Source organism: Nuphar pumila, chromosome 11 (assembly GCF_984573655.1).
Source record: "Nuphar pumila chromosome 11, dmNupPumi1.hap1.1, whole genome shotgun sequence".
NCBI classification, from domain to species: domain Eukaryota; kingdom Viridiplantae; phylum Streptophyta; class Magnoliopsida; order Nymphaeales; family Nymphaeaceae; genus Nuphar; species Nuphar pumila.
This window is the reverse complement of record NC_143259.1, coordinates 84,103,943-84,125,325: the sequence shown is the minus strand read 5'-3', so window position 1 is coordinate 84,125,325 and position 21,383 is coordinate 84,103,943.

Below are 21,383 nucleotides of genomic sequence, written 5' to 3'. Positions count from 1 at the left end.
TAATATGAAGATCATAAATCTTGGTTTTCTTCGTATTCTGACTATAGCCATAAATACGAATCCCACCGAGTTTATAAACTCCATAAGAGCTTATGCACGTGTCATTCATGTAAACCATAGTGATTTTGAAAAAATATGCATGAATCATACATCAAATATTGAAATTTGTAGAAATTAAACTATATGCAATGCAACTCTATTCTATGCAGGAAATGTAAATTCTTATTCCAAATTATTACATTTGATGTTACATTGAATTGAAATAAAATAAGAAAATAAAGTGACTAAGTCTTCTTCTTGAATGTTCCTGCAAAACTAGAAAACAAGGTTAGCACAAAAATGTAGGTTTTTCTGAATTTATCTAAAAATATGGGAAATTATCGGATATTATTCATATATAAACCCAAATTCATACCCCCTTTGATATAAATATGATAAATAATGAATAAATTTTGAAAATAAACTTGAAAATTCGAAATTAGGGTCAAAATGACCAAAATACCCCTAATGACCTTGAAATCAGGGTTTTTTGAAAGAAATTTTATAAATTTTGAAATTTTGAAAATCAAATGAGATAAATCAAACATAATATGATGAAATATGATGATATGCATGAAAAAATATGAAATTAAAGATTGAAATTTTGAAATTTAGTTCAAAATGACCAAAATACCCCTGATAACAAGACTATGGCCTTGAAACCAGGGTTTTCTGAAATAAATTTTGCAAAATTGAAAAATATGAAATTCAAATGAGATTTAAATTAACCCTAATATGATCCTACATGCTAATTTACATGAATAAAACCCTAAAATGATGAAAATATCATAAAATATCAAATTTAACCTGATTTTCGCCTGATTTTTGCTTCTGAATTTAAAGATAAACTAACACATGGAGCAAATAAACTTGGAATTAAGCCAAATTTGGCATGGACACCTAAAATAACCCAAAAAATAGAATAAATCTCGAAAATATATTTTTTTTGTATTTTTAAATATAGAAATTTAAATAAAAACCTTAAATTTTGTGATTTTTGCCTAAAATGTTGATTCCAAAGGGGGTTTTGGATATCCAATTTCCATACAAATTTCCCAAATTTTATGGGGTGACAGAAGACAGTAAGGCAAATATTTTTGCCTTTTACAGTTTCTGCGTTTGACCTATGGTCGGAGCTGTGCTACTCCGTCAAGTCGGATCGGAATCCGGCAACTCTAGGATTTAAAGGAAACAGACAGGTTTCGGTAGAAAATGTGGAAAAAATAGTAAACAGATGGTAATAAGGCTGAAATTATGGGACAATTTTCCTGACAAACATATAAAAATTTTGTCTTTTTACACCATTTGGATTTGGATTACGGTTTGGAAAAGGGCATGTTGTTATCAGATACCCGAATCTCTGAAATTTTGGGATATTGAAATCTGTCAGACAGGAAATAAAATTTTGGGAAAAATACTGAAACAGTTCAAAAAATCCCCAATCTTTGGGAAATGACAAGACAATATGTTAGGAACAACTTTCATGTTGAAAGTTGTTGCAGACGAGCTATGGATTGGACGGAATTGATGCATTAGCGTCTGTCTATACCCTGACAAAGAAAAATCGAGATTTTTCCAAGGGTCTGGAAAATCTGATTTTTTACATAGACTAAAACTAATTGGAAAAACCTCAAAATTTCCAGATCATTAGTAGATTCAATTATTAATCCACTGTGATTTTGGGAGAATAATCTGAATCTTTCACGAGGGTGGTGTTGGAAGTTTTTGTCTGCTAAAGCAGAAATTGAAAGTTCAGAGAGACAGAAAACCCGATTTAGGGTTTGATCGGTTTAGGTGGGTTTCGAAACCCAAATGAATCAAATTTTTGGCAGATAAGCAATAAGAAAACAAGTTCAATCACCCTAAAAATCTCGATAATTATGAGTAAAATTTCTCACATAAGATAATGACTGGACTAAACATATAATATTAAAGCCTATGAACTCAATAAGCAAACATGAATAAAAACTATACTATGTAAATCATATAATCATGAGATGCTAAAATAATCCTAAATGCAAGATCTAACATGAAAAATCTCATGAAATTGATGATATGACAAAATAAATTATGAAGGGTGTGATTTTATTTTATGTTAGCTTTTAGTGAGAGGGATCGGATGGATCGCCTCACACGCATAGCATTAACATGTAAAGCATATACAGCAAGCATTTAATGAGATAATATCTAGGATGAAACAAATGCTTTTATCTGAAATTGACCCTGCTAAAGACGGGAGCCCTCAAATTTTTAGAGAAGAGATGCACCTGGGCGTGGGCTGAAGCAAAATTGGTACTACGTCAAGGTTGGAGGAGGTGGCAGCTGGAGTTGGATTGGCTTGAAGGAAGACAAAAGTGCCAATGGAGGGGTAGCTAGAGCTGCTTCCAGGTTGAAGCCAATGACTGGGAGAGTTGGGGTTGCCTTGTTGCAGCTGCGGTGAGGTGCTTGAAGATGGGAGCAAGGCTGGAGCTTGCTTATGACAGAGGAGAAGGCTGGTTCAAGGTCTTGGAGATGCTGGAGTTGTTGGTGGTGTTAGGGGTGTTGCTGTCAAGGTGTGGTTGGCGCAGGTGGCTGGAAAAGGCTGTTGCTGTGGAGAGCTTGAAGGTTGGTTGTTGTGGTGGCTGAAGAAAAGCTGCAGGTGGCTGGGCTCTTGCTGCTGGCTGGAGGTAGTGGAAGCCTTTGGAAGAGGAGGCAGCAACGGTGGTTGCGGAAGCAAAGGTGTTGTATGGCTGGATGTTGTGGGAGACTTTGGAAGAGATGGCACCGACTGTAGCTGCTTCCAAAAGGGGCGGCTGGAGGAGCTCACGGAGGCTAAGGATGGCAGCTGGTGGTGGGTTTGTTGGATGCCTTGTCTAGGGCTGGAACAAAATGGACCAGCTGTTGGAAGGTGAAAACAAAAATGGTGGCTGAAGGTGTCCAAGGAGGTGGCGTGTAATGGCTGGACTTGAGGGGCTGGAGGCTTCAAAGGGGCAGCTGCCTTGGAGAAGCACAAAGGTTGAAGATGGCTGCCGGTGGTTGTGTCTCTGCCATGAGAGAGAGAGAGAGAGAGGCGTGAAGGAGAAGAGATGAGCCGTAGGTCCTTTTCTTTTTTGTTTTAAGACAACTTAGGTTTTGATAAGTTCAAAACCTAAGTTTCTAATAATGCCTAATGCCTTTCATCAATAGCCATCCGTGAATGGCTGGGGGCTCTTGTGCTTTTGAAAAAGATGGAAAGGAGGTAAGGAAGAAAGGGGAAAGAAGGAAGGGAAGGAAAAGGAAAGAAGAGGGGAAGAAGGAAAAAGAAAGAAAAGGAGGGAAAGGAAGAGAAGAAGAAGAAGAAGAAGAAAAAGAAGAAGAGGAAAGGCTGTATGTGAGTGGCTGGGAGAGTAAAGAAAGGAGGAAAGAAAGAAAGAAAGAAAGAAAAGAAAAAAGAAGAAGAAAAAAAGAAAAGAAAGAAAGAAGGAAAGAAAATAAAATAAAATAAAAAGAAAATAGAGGAAGAAAGAAAGGAAATGGACTGGATTGAGGGCTAGGGTGGTCGACCCCCTTGTGGGTCCCACCTTAGGAAAAAAAAAATAATAAAATAAAATAAAATAAAACAAACAAAAAAATAAAGAAAAAGGTATTTTTTTTCTTTTTTTATAAATTAAAACAGAAAATGCAAATGGATGGGCCATCTCAGAGCGGATCCAAATTCCACTTTTGAAACTCATCTTGACGATTGGAGGGGTAAATTAGTCTTTTCAGAAAAGTTTCAGACGAAACGAGCTATTTTTGGCAGTTTTTTGAAACGAGCTTGGATTTTGAAGTTCAATACCCCGTTGTCAAGCAAATCCAGTATAGAATTTGAAAATTCAACTTTAAAAGAAATCCAGATTGTTTTTCTCGAGAAAATACTTCTAAATTTATTTCTAGACGAAACGAGCTATTTTTGACAGTTTTTGAAACAAGCTCGGATTTTGAAGTTCAATACCTCGTTGCGAAGCAAATCTAGTGTAGAATTTGAAAATTTGAGTTTGAAATAAATCCAGATTGTTTTTCTCAAGAAAATATCTCCAAATTTAGAATCTCGGGGGTAAAAATGTCAATTTTGGAAACCCGAGGTTTGAAATTGATTTCTGAAAACTTTTAAAACTCAATCTGGATTGAAATTTAGAAAACTGGAGTTCTGGACTTCGAAAATGGAATGAAATGTGATGACATGTTATAAAATGCTGAGAAATGATATGAAATGATGAGAAATAACATGCAAAATGCAGATCCTGAATGAAGAATTTTGGATGTTAGACCCCAATTGGCAGCTGTATCAGTTCAAAAAGCATAAAAACTGATAAAATTTGAAAAATGGTTGAAGAAATGATTCTTGGACTCTACTGGGTTAGAGTGACACTGAAAATCAGGGTTTGAGCTGAATTGAACTAAAATGAGCTGGGTTTTAGAGTTTCAGAACTTGATGGGACTGACAAGACACTGACTCAATTGACCTTTCCGACTAAATTTTCAAGAAAAGCTGCCATTTTTAGAGAAATGGTACAGAATGGTCACTGGAGCGAAGTGAATTATGAACCTGAGCTAGCTTTGAGCTAAAACAAAGGTCAGTATTACTGACATGAACTAAAATCGAAGCTCAAACACTAGCTCAATTGACTGAACTCAGCTCAGTTTCAGCTAAAAGAGCTGAAATGTACTAAAATGGGCTCCTGGACTCTTGAAAATGGTTTTGAACTGAAACTAAAGCGCTTGAACTTTTGGTGAGCTCAGGTTAGACTCTGGGGAATATGACTGACTGAAAATGACTGACTCGAAGACAATTGGCTTAGATTTGAGTGAGAAATGAGCTCATTTCTAAAGAAATTATCTCATTTCGGCAGGAATGGTCAGAAATGAAAATGGTCTATTCATTATGAGCTCGGATGAGCTTGAGATGACTGATATTCTAATTGTTCTGAACTGACCAACGAGCTTGGTTGACTCCGACTGACTGGGGTTCGGGATGACCTAAGGGTAAAATGGTAATCTTCCTAATGAAAATGGGTGAAATGGTAATTTTCTGAATTTGACCCGAGGTTTGATTCCTATACGGACCTAACAGGGTTGGCGCTGCCCGAGGAGGATTGTTTGAGAATGGATAATGAAAATTTCGGGTGTTTATAGATGCCCCTCTTAGCTACTAAGCCGGCTTGAAGACGAGCTTAGTGGCAAAGAAAAACACACCAAATTTGGGCTATAAAAATGCCCCAGTTAGAAGGATCTGACTGGTTATGAAGATTAGCCTTGACGAGAATGGTAGATATGAAATGAAGAATGAAGAAGAAAATTTTACTTCAAAAAGAAGTGAGATTTAGATTTTGCCCTTAACCTGGATGGGACGGGAAATACCTCATGTAGAAACGAAGCTCTGGTTTAACCCTTAACCTGACCGAGAAATGAAATACCTCATCGAAATGAGGCTCAGGTTTGTACCCTTATCTTGATTGGGCGGAAAATGAAATACCTCATCAAAGGAGGCTCAGGTTTGTACCCTTATCCTGATTGGGCGGAAAATAAAATACCTCATCAAAGGAGGCTCAAGTTTGTACCCTTATCCTGATTGGGCGAAAAATGAAATACCTCATCAAAGGAGGCTCAGGTTTGTACCCTTATCCTGATTGGGCGGAAAATGAAATACCTCATCAAAGGAGGCTCAGGTTTGTACCCTTATCCTGATTGGGCAAAAAATGAAATACCTCATCAAAGGAGGCTCAGGTTTGTACCCTTATCCTGATTGGGCGGAAAATAAAATACCTCATCAAAGAAGGCTCAGGTTTGTACCCTTATCCTGATTGGGCGAAAAATGAAATGATGGGATTCTCGCAAGAAGAACCCATGATGAAACCTTCAACTTCCGCACAATGAATCCGATAGGGGTTTTGCAAAATGATGAAATTGGGGTCCCTAAAGCTTGAAAAGGGGTTTGATTTTGGGCGCCTCATTGCTGAGACTAAATAACTTTTGAAATTGATGACCTTTTGCGAGAAAATTATTGGTGGCTTAACCTCAAGCCGAAATTGGACTGTCCATGGTGGGACAGTGGGGACACAGGGAAGTGTGCGAATCTGAGAGCCCAGGCACTCAGATTATACCAAAGAAGGGGAGGAATCTTGAAAACTCCCGTTATCAAGTCCTTAAAAGGGATAACAACTGATGTCAGGATGTGCCAAAGATGAACCTCAAGCTCTTTCTTCACGCCAGAAAAACTAGAAAATATTGTCAAAATGTTTAAAATTGTTGTTGAATCAAAATAATTGAAAATGATGCACATTGTTTTGAAAATACTCCCTTTTTTCTACATGAAGTATTACCTCCGACTGGGCTTAACTTCGTAGAATCAAGATTCAATTTCAAATTGCTTGCAATTGACTTTCTTTCAAGGAAGCTATCAATTTCCTTGATATGAACAGAAAAAAGAGTATTCTTGATATTGTGAAAGCAATTGGTGAAAGAATATTGATAGTAGAATTTCACAAATTTAAAGAAGATTCTTTGGCAAATTTGGCAGTCTGATATCCTGGGATTCTTTTCTTATGATGATCTTTCTGCCCACTCTTTTTTTTTATTGGCAGAATTAGAGCTCTTTTGGGTTTTTGGGGATTACATCATCCTTCATTTTGGAGATGTCCTAACTTTTCTCTCTCTTTTTTTTTGGAAGGGTACGTCACAAACTCCTTCATCTCAGAGATGCTCCGATCCTTCTTCTTTTTCTTCAGGGATTATATTGGCAGTTATTGGCTCATTGATTGGAAATCTCTTGGTGATAGCAAAAAATAAATATCCTTTAGGGTTTGTCGGGAGGCTCATCGCAGTAGCCTTCATCTTGACGGTGCTCTGAACTTTCCCTGGAAGGATCCGCCACAAACTCCATCATCTCGGAGATGATCCAAATCTTCTTTGGCCTCGGGGGTCTAACCCACATAATTCGGCTTCATCTTGACGACAATTGAGAGATCCCTTTTGCAGATATTTAATTGCAGCTTAGGTGATTAAGGAGATATGGGAATTTAATGGATTTTTCTATGTCACCCAGGATATTTCGACTGATTTATTTTTCAAGAATGATCTTTAAAAATGTGCCATTGACTGCGATCAATACCGATCACTTATGGCTTTGCGACAACATTGAATTTTCTTTGCTGGCCATATCGAGAATTTATTCTTCATTCTTTTGGTTGGCCAATAGAAAGATTTTGAATTTTGAATCCTTTTTCGCGAAAGCTTTGTTCTTTCAGAAGTAATACTGAAGATATTTTGAGGTAATGCTTTTGTGCAATAAAGATTTTGAAATCAACAAATATTTAGTGACAAATTGGCAAAATTTTCTTGAAATTCTTTGTGAAAGAAATTGCTTGAGGTTTAATTGATACATCCATGACCAAATTGAGTCTTGAAAAGACTCGATAAAACTTTAACTCGAAAGTTGGGTTTTATTTTGACTTATGAGCTCGAAAGCAGGATTTGGGTTGACCGACCACCGCGAAAGCAGAATTTGTTGAATTACCAGCTCGAAAGCAGAATTTGTTGACCGACCGGCTTGAAAGCAGGTTTTTTTGACCGACCAGCTAGAAAGCAAGATTTGTTGACAGACCAGCTAGAAAGTAGGATTTGTTGAGTGACCAGCTCGAAAGCAGGATTTGTTGACCGACCGGCTCGAAAGCAGGATTTATTGACCGACCAGCTCGAAAGCAGGATTTGTTGACCGACCAGCTAGAAAGCAGGATTTGTTGACTGACCAGCTCGAAAGCAGGATTTGTTGACCGACCAGCTCGACAGCACGATTTGTTGACCGACCAGCTCGAAAGTAGGATTTGGATTGACCGACCAGCTCGAAAGCAGGATTTGTTGACCGACCAGCTCGAAAGCAGGATTTCTTGATCGACCAGCTTGAAAGCAGGATTTGTTGACCGACCGGCTCGAAAGCAAGATTTGTTGACCGACCAGCTAGAAAGCAGGATTTGTTGACCGACCAGCTAGAAAGCAGGATTTGTTGTCCGACCAGCTCGAAAGCAGGATTTGTTGACCGACTAGCTCGAAAGCAGGATTTGTTGACCGACCAGCTAGAAAGTAGGATTTGTTGACCGACCAGCTCGAAAGCAGGATTTGGGTTGACTGACCAGCTCGAAAAGCAGAATTTGTTGACCGACCAGCTAGAAAGCAGGATTTGTTGACCGACCAGCTCGAAAGCAGGATTTGTTGACCGACCAACTAGAAAGAAGGATTTGTTGACCGACCAGCTCAAAAGCAGGATTTGTTGACCAACCAGCTAGAAAGCAGGATTTGTTGACCGACCAACTCGAAAGCAGTATTTGTTGACCGACTAGCTCGAAAGCAGGATTTGTTGACCGACCGACTCGAAAGTAGGATTTGTTGACCAACCAGCTCGAAAGCAGAATTTGTTGACCGACCAGCTCGAAAGCAGGATTTGTTGACCGACCAGCTTGAAAGCACAATTTTGATTGAGAGGTTGAATTTGATGATTTGAAATTGATTGACATTGATGAAGTTGTAACCTGATGGCTTGAAAAGTGATAGATATTGATAAAGTTGTAACCCGAAGGCTGGAAAATGACTGATGTTGGTAAGATTGTAACCCTAAGGCTTGAATTTAGAAATTGATTGACCCGAAGGTCGAAATTAGAAATTAGTTTACTGGGAACGACATGGGTTTAATTGAGAACGATATTGGTTCTCTGGGAACAACATGGGTTCAATAGGGATTCAGCCTAATGTAAACACCCCAAATTTTCCACATCCATTCTCAAACAACCCCCTTCGTGCAGTGCCAACCTTGTTAGGTCAATGTAGGAGTCAAACCCCGAGTCAGTTTCAGAAAATTACCACTTTACCCATTTTCATTAGGAAAATTACCATTTTACCCTTAGGTCATCCCGGACCCCAGTTAGTCAGAGTCAACCAAACTTGTTGGTCAGTTCAGAATAGTTAGAATATCAGTCATTTCAAGCTCATCTGAGCTCACAATGAACAGACCATTTTCATTTCTGACCATTCCTGCCAAAATGGGATCATTTCTTCATAAATGAGTTCATTTCTCACTCAAATCCAAGCCAATTGTCTCCAAGTCAGTCATTTATAGTCAGTCATACTCCCCAGAGTCTAACTTGAGCTCACCAAGAGTTCAAGCGCTCCAGTTTCAGTTCAAAACAATTTCCAAGTGTCCAAGAGCCCATTTTAGTCCATTTCAGCTCTTTCAGCTGAAATTGAGCTGAGTTCAGTCAATTAAGCTAGTGTTCGAGCTTCGATTTTAGTTCATGTAAGTATTATTGACCCTTTTTTTAGTTCAAAGCCGGCTCAAGTCCGTAATTCACTTCACTCCAGTGACCATTCCGTACCATTTCTCTAAAAATGGCAGCTTTTCTTGAAAATTCAGTCGGAAAGGTCAGTTGAGTCAGTGTCTGGTCAGTTCATTTGAGTTCTGAAACCCTAAAACCCAACTCAATTTAGCTCATCTCAGTTCAATCCAGCTCGAACCCCAATTTTCAGTGTCACTCTTACCCAATAGAGTCCCGAAAACCATTTCTTGAGCTATTTTGCAAATTTTATCAATTTTAATGCTTTTTGAATTGGGACAAGTGTCAATCGGGGTCTAACATCCAAAATTCTTCATTCAGGGTCTGGATTTTGCATGTCATTTCTCATCATTTCATATCATTTCTCAGCATTTCATAACATTTCATCACATTTCATTTCATTTTCGAAGTCCAGAACTCTAGTTTTATAAATTTCAATCCAGATCGAGTTTTAAAAGTTTTCAGAAATTAATTTCAAAACCTCGGGTTTCCAAAATTGACATTTTTACCCCCGGGAGTCTAAATTTGGAAATATTTTCTCAAGAAAAATAATCTGGATTTATTTCAAACTCAAATTTTTGAATTCTACACTGGATTTGCTTCGCAACGGGGTATTAAATTTCAAAATCCGAGCTCATTTCAAAAATTGCCAAAAATAACCCGTTTTGTCTAAAAATAGATTTGGAAGCATTTTCTCGAGAAGAAAAATCTGGATTTCTTTCAAAATGAAATTTTCAAATTCTACACTGGATTTGCTTCGCAACGAGGTATTGAACTTCAAAATCCGAGCTCGTTTAAAAAACTGCCAAAAATAGCTCGTTTCGTCTAGAAATTTTCTGAAAATATTATTTTACCCCTTTAATCGTCAAAATGAATTTCAAAAGTGGAATTTGGACCCGCTCTGAGATGGCCCATCCATTTGTATTTTCTATTTTAATTTATAAAAAAAAAAGAAAAAAAATTACCTTTTTATTTATTTTTTTGTTTGTTTTATTTTTTATTTTATTTTCCTAAGGTGGGACCCACAAGGTTGTCGACCACCCCAGCCCCTTTTTCTCTCCATTTCCTTTCTTTCTTCCTCCATTTTCTTTTTTATTTTTTATTTTTTTTTTATTTTTTTTTTATTTTCTTCTTTCTTTCTTTCTTTTCTTTCTTTCTTCTTCCTTTTTCTTTCTTTCTTTCTTTCCTCTCCAGCACACTCACGTAAGCCCCTTCCTTCTCTTCCTTTCCCTCTTCTTTCTTCCCTCTTTCCTTCCTCTTCTTTCCTTTTCCCTTCTTCCTTTTCTTTCCTTTCTTTTCTTCCCTTTCTTTCTTTCCTTCCTTCCTTCCTTTCCCTCTTGCCCAGCAATTCACGTAAAGGGCTTCCCCTTTTCATTGGCTCATTAAACCCTAGGTATAAGGAATTAAAACCTAAGTTCAACAAAGAGGAAAAAAAAAAGGAGGAAGCCATACCGCTGCCCACCTCTTCACGCCTCTCTCTCTCTCTCTCTCTCTCTCTCTCTCTCTCTCTCCCTTTTACCTCCCTTCTTCTCTCCTTAGCAGCCCAAAACCATCTTCAACCTTCAGCCACCACAGCAACCAGCACTTCCAGCCCAGTCGCTCCAGCCAGTAGATCCACTTTGAAGCGCCATCCTCCATCACCTTGCAGCTCTTCTTCAGCCACCACAGCACCACAGTCCTCCTCCACGTCCAGCCGGTTCAAGCCATCAGCAGCCACCTCCACCTTGCTTCAGTTTCAACCTCCTACAGCCTGCTGCATCCCATCAACCAGCGCCACAACAGCCTCCTTCAGCAGCATATTCATGTGATGCCACCATCAGATTAAGTCCCCTTCACCACCGAAGTTCCAGCACGCACAAAGTGCTGTCCATCTCTACATTTGTTCCAGCCGCCTACAAGCAATCCGCCCTCAACGCCAACACCAACACCTGTGTCGGCGCACCTTTACAGCCTTAGCACCTCCGGTGTTACCCCTTTCAAGACCCCTGCCAACCATAACAGCGCCTCTATTGCTGTATATACCATTCCAGCCGGTGCCCAACAACCAAGGTAAACCCTCATTTTCAACTTTGATCTTCTTAAACCCAAGGATTAATCAGGATGCGATGGGATTTTTTGTGAGGCATTCTCATAAATACAACTTGAGATCAGTTCAAAAAAAAAAAATTATGTTTGTATGGCTGGAAAAACAATCAAAACATGAAACATTGATTGTTTATGATTAAAGCTACGTAGAGAAAGGGATCCATCCGATAGATGGATCGGATCCCATCTCATCAATAGCACACATTAAACCAAGTTCTACCACTCTCTAATAGTTTTTATTTATTTATTATTATTATTTTGTCATTTTTTAATAGATTCCATGATTATGAGCATTGCATTTGATTTTATTTCGTCATTTTGCATTACTTAGTTTAGTTATATTAGCAGTTTATCATGTTTTAGCTTAGACGTCCAGTCCAATTATTATTTCATGCATGACTTTTTGTTCATAAATCCTGAGATTTTCATGATAGTCATTTTCGTTTGTCTATGATATTCTGCCAAAAATTTGATTCAATTCGGGTTTCGGAACTCTTCTAAATCGATCAAACCCTACATCGGGTTTTCTGTCTTTTTGAACTTTCAGTTTGCGCTTTAGCAGACAAAAACCTCCGGCACCACCCTCGTGGAAGATTCGGATTATCCTCAAACAAATCACAGTAGATTCATGATTGAATCTACTAATGATCTGAAAATTTATAGGTTTTTCTAATTAGTTTTGATCTCTGTAAAAAATCGGATTTCTCAGACCCCTGGGAAAATATCGATTTTCTTTTGTCAGGGTATAGACAGACCCTAATGCACCGAGTCCATCCAATCTGTAACCTGTATGCAAAAACTTTCAACATGAAAGTTGTTTCTAACATAATTTCATGTCATTTTCCAAAATTTGGGAATTTTTGAATCTGTTTCATTATTTTCCTCGGATTTTTTCTTTCTGTCTAACAGATTCCAATGTCTAGAAATCTCAGAGATTTAGGTCTCTGATAACAGTATAGCCTTTTCCAAACCATAACCCGAATTCTAATGGTGTCAAAAGATCAAATCTTCCTATTTTTGTCAGGGACATTTTTCCACAATTTCAGCCTTTTTCCCATCTGTCTTTCATTTTTCCCATGTTTTCTACCGAAACCTGTCTGTTTCTCCTAAATCCTAGAGTCGCCGGATTCCGATCCAACTTGCCGGAGTGTCACAGCTCCGACCATAGGTCAAAACCAGAAAGTGTAAAATGCAAAAATACTTGCCTTACTGTCCTATGTCACCCCATAAAATTTGGGAAATTTTTATAGAAATTTGTTATCCTAAATCCCCTTTAGAATCAACATTTTAGGCAAAAATCACAAAATTTAGGGTTTTTATTTGAATTTCCATATTTAAAAATACAAAAAAATTAGATTTTCGAGCTTCATTATGTTTTTAGGGTTATTTTAGGTGTCCATGCTAAATTTGGTTTAATTCCAAGTTCATTTGCTTCATGTGTGAGTTTATCTTTAAATTCAAAAGCGAAAATCAGGTTAAATTTGATTTTTTATGATATTTTCGTCATTTTAGGGTTTTTATCATGTACACAAGCATGTAGAATCATATTAGGGTTAATTTTAATCTCATTTGCATTTCATATTTTTCAATTTTACAAAATTTATTTCAGAAAACCCTGGTTTCAAGGCCATAGTCTTGTTATCGGGGGTATTTTGGTCATTTTGACCTAAATTTCGAAATTTCAATTTTTAATCCTCTAAAATTTCATGCATATCATCATATTTTATCATATTATGTTGGATTTATTTCATTTGATTTTCAAAATTCTAAAATTTACAAAAATTCTTTCAGAAAACCCTGATTTCAAGATCATCAGGGGTATTTTTGTCATTTTGACTCCAATTTCGAATTTTCAAGTTTATTTTCAAAATTTATTCATTATTTATTATGTTTATATCAAAGGGGGTATGAATTTGGGTTTATATCTGAATAATATCCGATAATTCCCCATATTTTCGGATAAATTCAGAAAAACCTACATTTTTGTGCGAACTTTATTTTCCAGTTTTGCAGGAATATTCAAGAAGAAGACTTAGTCATTTTATTTCTTTATTTTATTTCAATTCAATGTAAAAAAATAATGTTATATTTGGAATAAGAGTTACATTTCTGCTTAGAATAGGGTTGCATTGCATATAGTTTAATTTATGCAAATTTCAATATGTGATGTATGATTCATGCACATTATTTCAAATTCACTATGGTTTACACGAATGGCACGTGCACAAGCTCTTATGGAGTTTATAAACTCGGTGGGATTCATATTTATGGCCATAGTTAGAATACGAAGAAAACCAAGATTTATGATCTTCGTATTAGCCACATTCAGCCTACACACTTAGGCTAACTTCAAAATGCACTGCATTTCTCAAAGTTTTAAAAGGATTTCTCAATTCCTCAATGAAATTCTCTTTTCAAATTCATATTAATTCATTCATTCATATTATTCAAATTGCATTATTTTCAAATTCATTTTCCAATTTCAATTTCAAAAAAATTCAGTTTTCTCAAGAATTTCCAAGTCTTTCTGAGGATCTGATTTTCTCAAAATCCTAAGTTTTCAAAGGACATTTTAAAGCATTTCCTAAGTTCAAACCAAGATTTTCCAATGTTTTAAAATTCTCAAATTTCAAAATCCCAAGTTTTCAGAAATCGATTTTCTCATATTTCCCATTTTCCTAAGGATCCAATTTCTTGAGAATCTGTTTTCCATTTCAGAAAATCCTTTTCCAATGAATGTCTTAGATTTTCTCAAATCCATTTTCTCAGAAAAGAAAATTCCAAAACTCAAAATCGATTTTCCAAAGGTCTGGTTTCCTGAGAATTCACTTTCCAATGCAAATTTCTGATTTCCAATGAAATTCAATGATTTTTCTAGGAATTCCAATTTCAAGTACTTTTCTAATCATTTTCCAAGCATATTTTCCAAAGCAAACATCATATTTTCTCAAAATTGCATTATTTTCTAAATTTCATAGCACAAGCCTGATTCTTTGTGCATTCTAGGAAAAATAGAGCATAATTTAGATATTTGAGTCAAGTTAAAGCACGTAATTGATCCTTGGTTCAATTACCCCTGGTAAAGGCGCCAGGAATGGTTGAACCTCGTACCGACAGGCGGATCCCATTCCACAGAATTTTCCCGCAAATTTTCAAAACGGAGGCGAGTTAATTTTCAAAAATCATTTTCAAAACTTTGGTCGAGTTTGACTCGCAAAATTCCTTTCTTTCTCGCAAGGGAGGGGAAAAATTTTGCGATGATAACAGGTTTGGCGATCGAGATGGGACCTGTCTTCGTCTGATCAATGTTGTGCTTTGACTTAGCTCAATTATCAAAATCGTGCTCTATGGAATGTCAGCTTTAATTCTGGATATCATGTGAACCTAGGAGCCTAGACTTGAACCCAGCTGACATGGATTGCATATAGACTAGGCATGGTTTGGTAGGACCATATTGAGGAGAATTATACATGCTCACTTAGACTTAGGTCTAAAATACAACACTCCTCAATCTAGGACTTGTATGAAAACAATGTTTGCTTCTTCAAAAAATTTCAAAATTCTCTCTCTTTAGGATTTAGAGCCCTCTGTTTGCCTGCATGTGATCATATTTCAAAAACTACCCCACCTATGTCTACCCGGTCTTCACGTTGCTGGGCTCTCTTCCAGAACCATAGTTCGGGACAGAGCCTCACAACTGGGCCACTTATTTGGGCTAACGCCCCCCTGCCACGTACCAAGGGCCATAGTCCAACGTATATCGGCAGGTGCTCAAGGATGTTGGGAAAACACAAGCCTAGAACCGGAGATGAATTTTTATGCCACGTACATCGAGCCTCGGTTCGAGTATATCGGCATAGCATGGTTGGACACAGATGATCTGAGCCTAGAGTCAGGATTAGGATCCTACAGATCTTTCAAAATTGATGCATTTAGAGTCAGCTTCTTAGGGAATGTTGTATGTGCATAGATGTTTGTGTAGGATGTGATTGAATGCATTCTTCTTTTATTTCTCAATTCTCTTTTATTTTCCTTTTACAAATTTCATCTATTGTTCTTCAACAATTTTATCAAAAACCCTGGATGATTTTCAAAACCTCATATTTTTCCTCAAAAGTCCAGGCGATTTTCCTTTTCCTACCTTTCCTCTGGACTTCAAATTTCTAACCTTATTTTGATCCTGCCTGCAATTTTTCAAATGTTCAAATCTTGTCAAACTTCTCTTCTTCATATATGTCTTCCAAATTCTATTCAGAATTTTTGTCTCTTTCCAAGTCCTTAGACATCTCCTTCATCTTCTCTATTTTTCCCAAAAATCCTTCAGTCTAAACTATTCCTTTATTCTGCAGAAAGTATTGGCATTTCACTACAGTTCAAACAAGGTCGGGAAAGAGAACAACACCAAGCAGTATCGAAGAGATGAGTTCTTCGAGGCCAGTCAAGAAGCAAGACAAGACAAGTGAAGATGAGATTGATCCAGTCATGTACAAAATGTTTCAAAAAATGATGACAAAGATGCTATTAGAGCTACCCGAGTCAAGCACCAGAAAGGAACCAGCCAAGCAAAATGATCAACCTCTCCAGTCCAGTACCCAGCATAAAGGGAAAGAGAAAGAAAAACCAAAACACAAAGACTGGAGCGCTAATCGAAAGTTCACCCCTCTGGATCAGAAGCTCGAGACTATTTTAGAAAATTTGCTTCCAAAAGGCATGGTCCATTTACCAAAAGTCGTTGATCCTCCGTCAATCATGGGCAGATTCAAAGAGCAATTTTGCAAGTTTCACCGTGCAATAGGACACGATACAGAAAATTGTTTTATCCTCAAGAATATCGTTCAGGATCATGTTGATAAGAATATTTTAGGGGAAAGCAAAATAGCAGACCAGCCGGCTGTCCTAGCCAAACCCCTTCAATCCCGTTCCCAGCAGAAAGCAAGCAGTCAAAAGAGGCCAAAACATGACGGTTGGGGTTACGATCGCGAATTTACCCCTCTAGATCAGCCCCTCGAAGAGGTCCTTGAACACATGCTGAACAAAGGAATGATTAAACTTCTAAGAATTGCTAATCCTCCGGTCGCTCTAGGGAAATGGAAGGATCGCTTCTGCAAATTCCACCGAGCTACAGGGCATGATACTGAGCGATGCTTCGTCTTCAAAAATATCGTTCAAGACTGCGTTGACAAGAATCTCTTTATTAAACAGGAAGACCAGTCGGCCGTTCTGACCGAGCCTTTCCTTGATCATTCATGAAGACGACAAATGCCAATGCTTTCTCATTTCCATCATTTCTGCTTTTTGCTTCTCTGAATAAATGTAGTCTTCAGTTGCTTTCTTTAAATTTGTCATCCTTTCTCCAAGACATCAATAAAATCATCAGTTTTCTTTATATTTGGAGGTCATTTTCTTCATAATGTTATTTTCTGAACTCTCATGCAATATGCCCTTTGTGATGAATGCTTTTCCCTGAAAAAAAATTCTTCCTGCTTTCCTTCTCAGATAACCTCCCAAGTTCGTAGAGAAGCTCATTACCAATTATGCATTATTTTGTTATATTCCTTCAAAAATATTTTTTTCTTCATGGTTGACGACCTCGCCTAGGTAACAAGACATATCTCGGTTGTTTATTTTCTCTCATGGAATAACAATGCAATTGTCGCAATCCCAGCAATAATCCCATCCCTGGTAAAGGGATATCCTTCAAACTGTCAACCCAATTTCAGATCTTCATCCATTATTTTCATTCTATTCTCCAAGTCATTGCCTTCAAGAATTTTCTCTCATTCTAATCATCCTATTTGTCTTACAGAGAGTTTCGGCATCGTAGAATGGTGCAGACCAGATCCAAGAAGAAAATAGTGTCGCTTCAGTACCCTAACAGTAGCAGCGAGCAAGAGATGGATTCTCCGCGATCTGCTAGGAACCAAAGTCAACAAGCCAATGATGATATCGATCCTCAGGTGTATGCCATGTTTCGAAAGATGTTGAATAAGATGATGGCAGAGCAAACAGGGGACAGTTCCGACAAGATTCCTACCAAGAAAAAGATCAAGGGCCGAACATTGAAGAAACAACTGAAGATATCCAAGAAGTGTATCCAACATGAGGATACATCTGATGAAGCAGAATCAGGAGGTGGCACCGATGAAGAGTGTGAGGCTCAGCAAGCTTTTTAGAAGATGACACAGGGGCAGGGGTAAGACAATAAGCTAAAAGATCATTCTGCTAATAACTCTGACCAGTCACAACTCAGAGATGTGGTCAAAATGGTTAAGGATCTGCAAGCCCGCGACAAGGGCAAAAAGATTTTCACAAGCGAAGATTTCTATGATGGTTTAGATGGTGATGACAGCCTAAAAGATCTCCCCCGTAAATTTGTCAAATTTGATGGGACTGGCGATCCCAAGGCTCACCTGGCTATGTTCTTTGCGGAGTGCAATCGATTCAAGAGAGACAATCGTGCTTTATTTAGATGTTTTCCTCATAGTCTGGAGGGCACCGCCGCCAAGTGGTACTCAGAGCATATCAATCCCATCAAATTGAAGGAATTCGATAAAGTGGTCAATCTGTTCATTGAATGATTCCTTTTAAACACCAAAGCGCCGCCAATGCTAAACCATCTCTATAATACAAAGCAAAGAGATAATGAGAAAGCCAGAAACTTCATCCGCAGATGGAGGGGCACTTGCAATAAAATGAGAAATCCCATCTTAGAGGAGCACACACTCCAGATTATTCTAAACAATTTCTCACAACCTTTGAGAGGTCTTATCTCCACCTCACCTTCCAAATCTTTCATTGAGCTTACTGAACGGGCCGAGTGGCTCGAGATGGGAATAGAGAATGGGGTCTATGATGGCATCACCCTTGTCAAGAATAATCAAGATTCAAAGAAAAAGGAAAATGAGTGTGAATGCTCGTGTGGCAAAAAGACAGAATTACCCCTGATGATGTAAAGAAGACTTAGCAATCTGTTTCAGTTCATTTTCATTTTTAGATTGTAATTCAATTAGAATTGTAATATTAACGTAGTTGTAAACATTTGTGATATTAATAAATTAAAGTTTTAGATTTAATTTGAATGTATCCCGTTCCTTGAGGATTCGACCCGTACTCGCCACATTCATAGAAAGTTGGTTTTTATTATTTTTGGTTGACGATTTTCCAAAACAATTTCAATGATAAAATAATGTTTTAAAAATACCATTGCTAAAAGTCATAACCACCCAGATTTGTGATCTTCGTATTAGCCACATTCAGCTTACACTCTTAGGCTAACTTCAAAATGCACTGCATTTCTTAAAACTCAAAAAGATTTTCTCAATTCCTCAAAGCAATATCTTTCAAATTCATATTCATTTATTCAATTTGCATAATTTTCTAACTCATTTTCTTATTGTTATTTCAGAGAAATCGATTTTCTGAAGATTTTCTAAGTCTTTCTTAGGAATTGATTTTCTCAAAAACTCTGGGTTTTCAAATGATGTTTCAAGTATTTCCCCAAGTTCAAACCATGATTTTCCAATTCTCAATTCCAAGGTTCAAAGCTCAAAATTCGATTTTCTCAAAATCTCTGGATTATCCCTGAAACAGGTTTTTCTCATAATTCTCAAATTTTCCTCAGAAATCGATTTTCATTTCAAAAGCAATTCAAATCTCAAAAATCGATTTTCTCAAAGTTGTAATTTTCCTGAGAATCAGTTTTCCCTTCAAAAGTTATTTTCCAATGCAATTCCTGATTTCCAATGAAGTCCTTTTTCAAGTATTTCAATATTTCAGAAGCAAACATCATATTTCTCAAAATGTGCATCTTTTCAAAACTTCATAGCACATGCCTTATTCTCTATACATTTTAGAAAAATAGAGCATAATTTAGATCATTTGAATCGAGTTAAAGCACACTTTTGATCCTTGGTTTGATTACCCCTAGTAAAGGCGTCAGGAATGGTTGAACCTCGTACCGACAGACGGATCCCATTCCATAAAATTTTCCTGCAAATTTAAAAAATGGAGGCAAGTAATTTTCAAAAAACTTTGGTCAAGTTTGACTCGCTAAATCGTTTCTCTCTCTCGCAGAGGGAGGAAAAAATTTTGTGATGATAATAGGTTTCGCGACCGTGATGGGACCTGTCTTCGTCTGATCAATTATGTGCCATGACTTAGCTCAATTATCAAAATCGTGTTCTACAAAATGTCAGCCTAGACTCGAATCCAACTGACATGGATTGCATGTAGACTAGGCATGGTTTGGTAGGACCATATTGATGGGGAAATTTTCATGCTCACATAGACTTAGGTTTAATATAACCCTCCTCAATGTAGGATTTGTGTGTCAGCAATGTTTGCTTCTTCAAAATTTTCAAAAATCTATCTCTTTAGGATTTAGAGCCCTCTGTTTGCTTGCATGTGCTCATACTTCAAAAAAAAAACACCCCACCTATGTCTACCCGGTCTTCACGTTGCTGGGCGTTGTTCTAGAACCATAGTTCAGAATAAAGCCTCACAACTGGGCCGCTTATTTGGGCTAACGCCCCCCTGCTACGTACCAAGGGCCATAGTCCAACGTATATCGATAGGCGCTCAAGGATATTGAGAAAACACAAGCCTAGAACCGAAGATAAATTTTTATGTCACGTACATCGAGCCTCAACTCGAGTATATCAGCATAGCATGATTGGACACAGCTGATCTGAGCCTAGAGTCAGGATTAGGGTCCTACAGTCATTTCAAAATTGATGCATTTAGAGTCAGCTTCTTAGGGAATGTTGTATGTGCATAATTGTTTATGCAGAATGTGATGTATTCATTTTCTTTGTTCTCCCATATTTTCCCAATTTTTCCAAAATACTGGATGATTTTCCAAAATACCATATTTTATAATTTATAAAGCATTTCTTGCTATTTTCTCAAAACCCTGGATTATTTACCCAAATTATCTACTTTTTCTCAAAACTCCAAGTGATTTTCCATCCTTTCATTCTTCTGGATCTCGAATTTCTAGCTTCATTTTTATCCTGCCTGCAATTTTTCAAAATTCTTATATTTTCCCAAGTTTCATTCCAATTTTTCCTGTTTTCCAGTCTGATGGCATCCAGTCAGCTCGACTCTATCTTTCCTGAGGGCCACATCTCCTACGAGGTGCAGCAAAGTCTTCTTGAACATTGAACTCTCAACACCGGATCCTTCATTCCTCGGTAGTATTATTCATGGCCCAAGAATTTCTATCGTATGTTTCTGGACCATTTGAGCGATTATGAATTAGAACTGGCATCAAAAGTAGGAAAACAAACAATTTGATCTATGCACTGGCAGAGCGGTGAAACCCGCATACTTGTATCTTCTGGTTCCCATGGGGGGAGATGACCCTGTTGATGAATGAGTTTTCAGAAATTATGGGATTGCCCGAGCTAGCCAGTCAGCCTAGAGATCCATTGGAGCAGCAATTCTTGATCAATGTCAAGGGTCTGGATCCCCGAGATGCTTTAGGTCGCGTGACAGGACATAAATCTTGGCCACTAATCGAAGCAGATGGAAATGAATATGTGAACCTGCTCGAGATCTACCGACAATATGAGATATTTGTAGAAGTGAACTCATTATCCTGAACAGCTCGAGAGAGAATTCAGCATGCGATGGTCCTATGCACTATGAGATTGACTTTCTTCCTAGATGGACAAAATTATGTGGATGTCAGGATAGTTCAGCTCCTGCGAAGGTGGGGAAGTCGACAGACCAGCCGCCTCTCGATAGCCATGGCCGCACTCGCTTTTCTGTACTGAGGGTTGACCCGTTTCACACTTGTAGAATCAATTCTAGTCGAAGGGTGCACCTATGCATTACAGTCCTGGTTCCTCCGACATGTACTAACCAGAGACAACTCATTCAGATACAATGGCAAAAAACTTCTTCCAGTTGCGCGATACCGATTCTTGATCGATAACC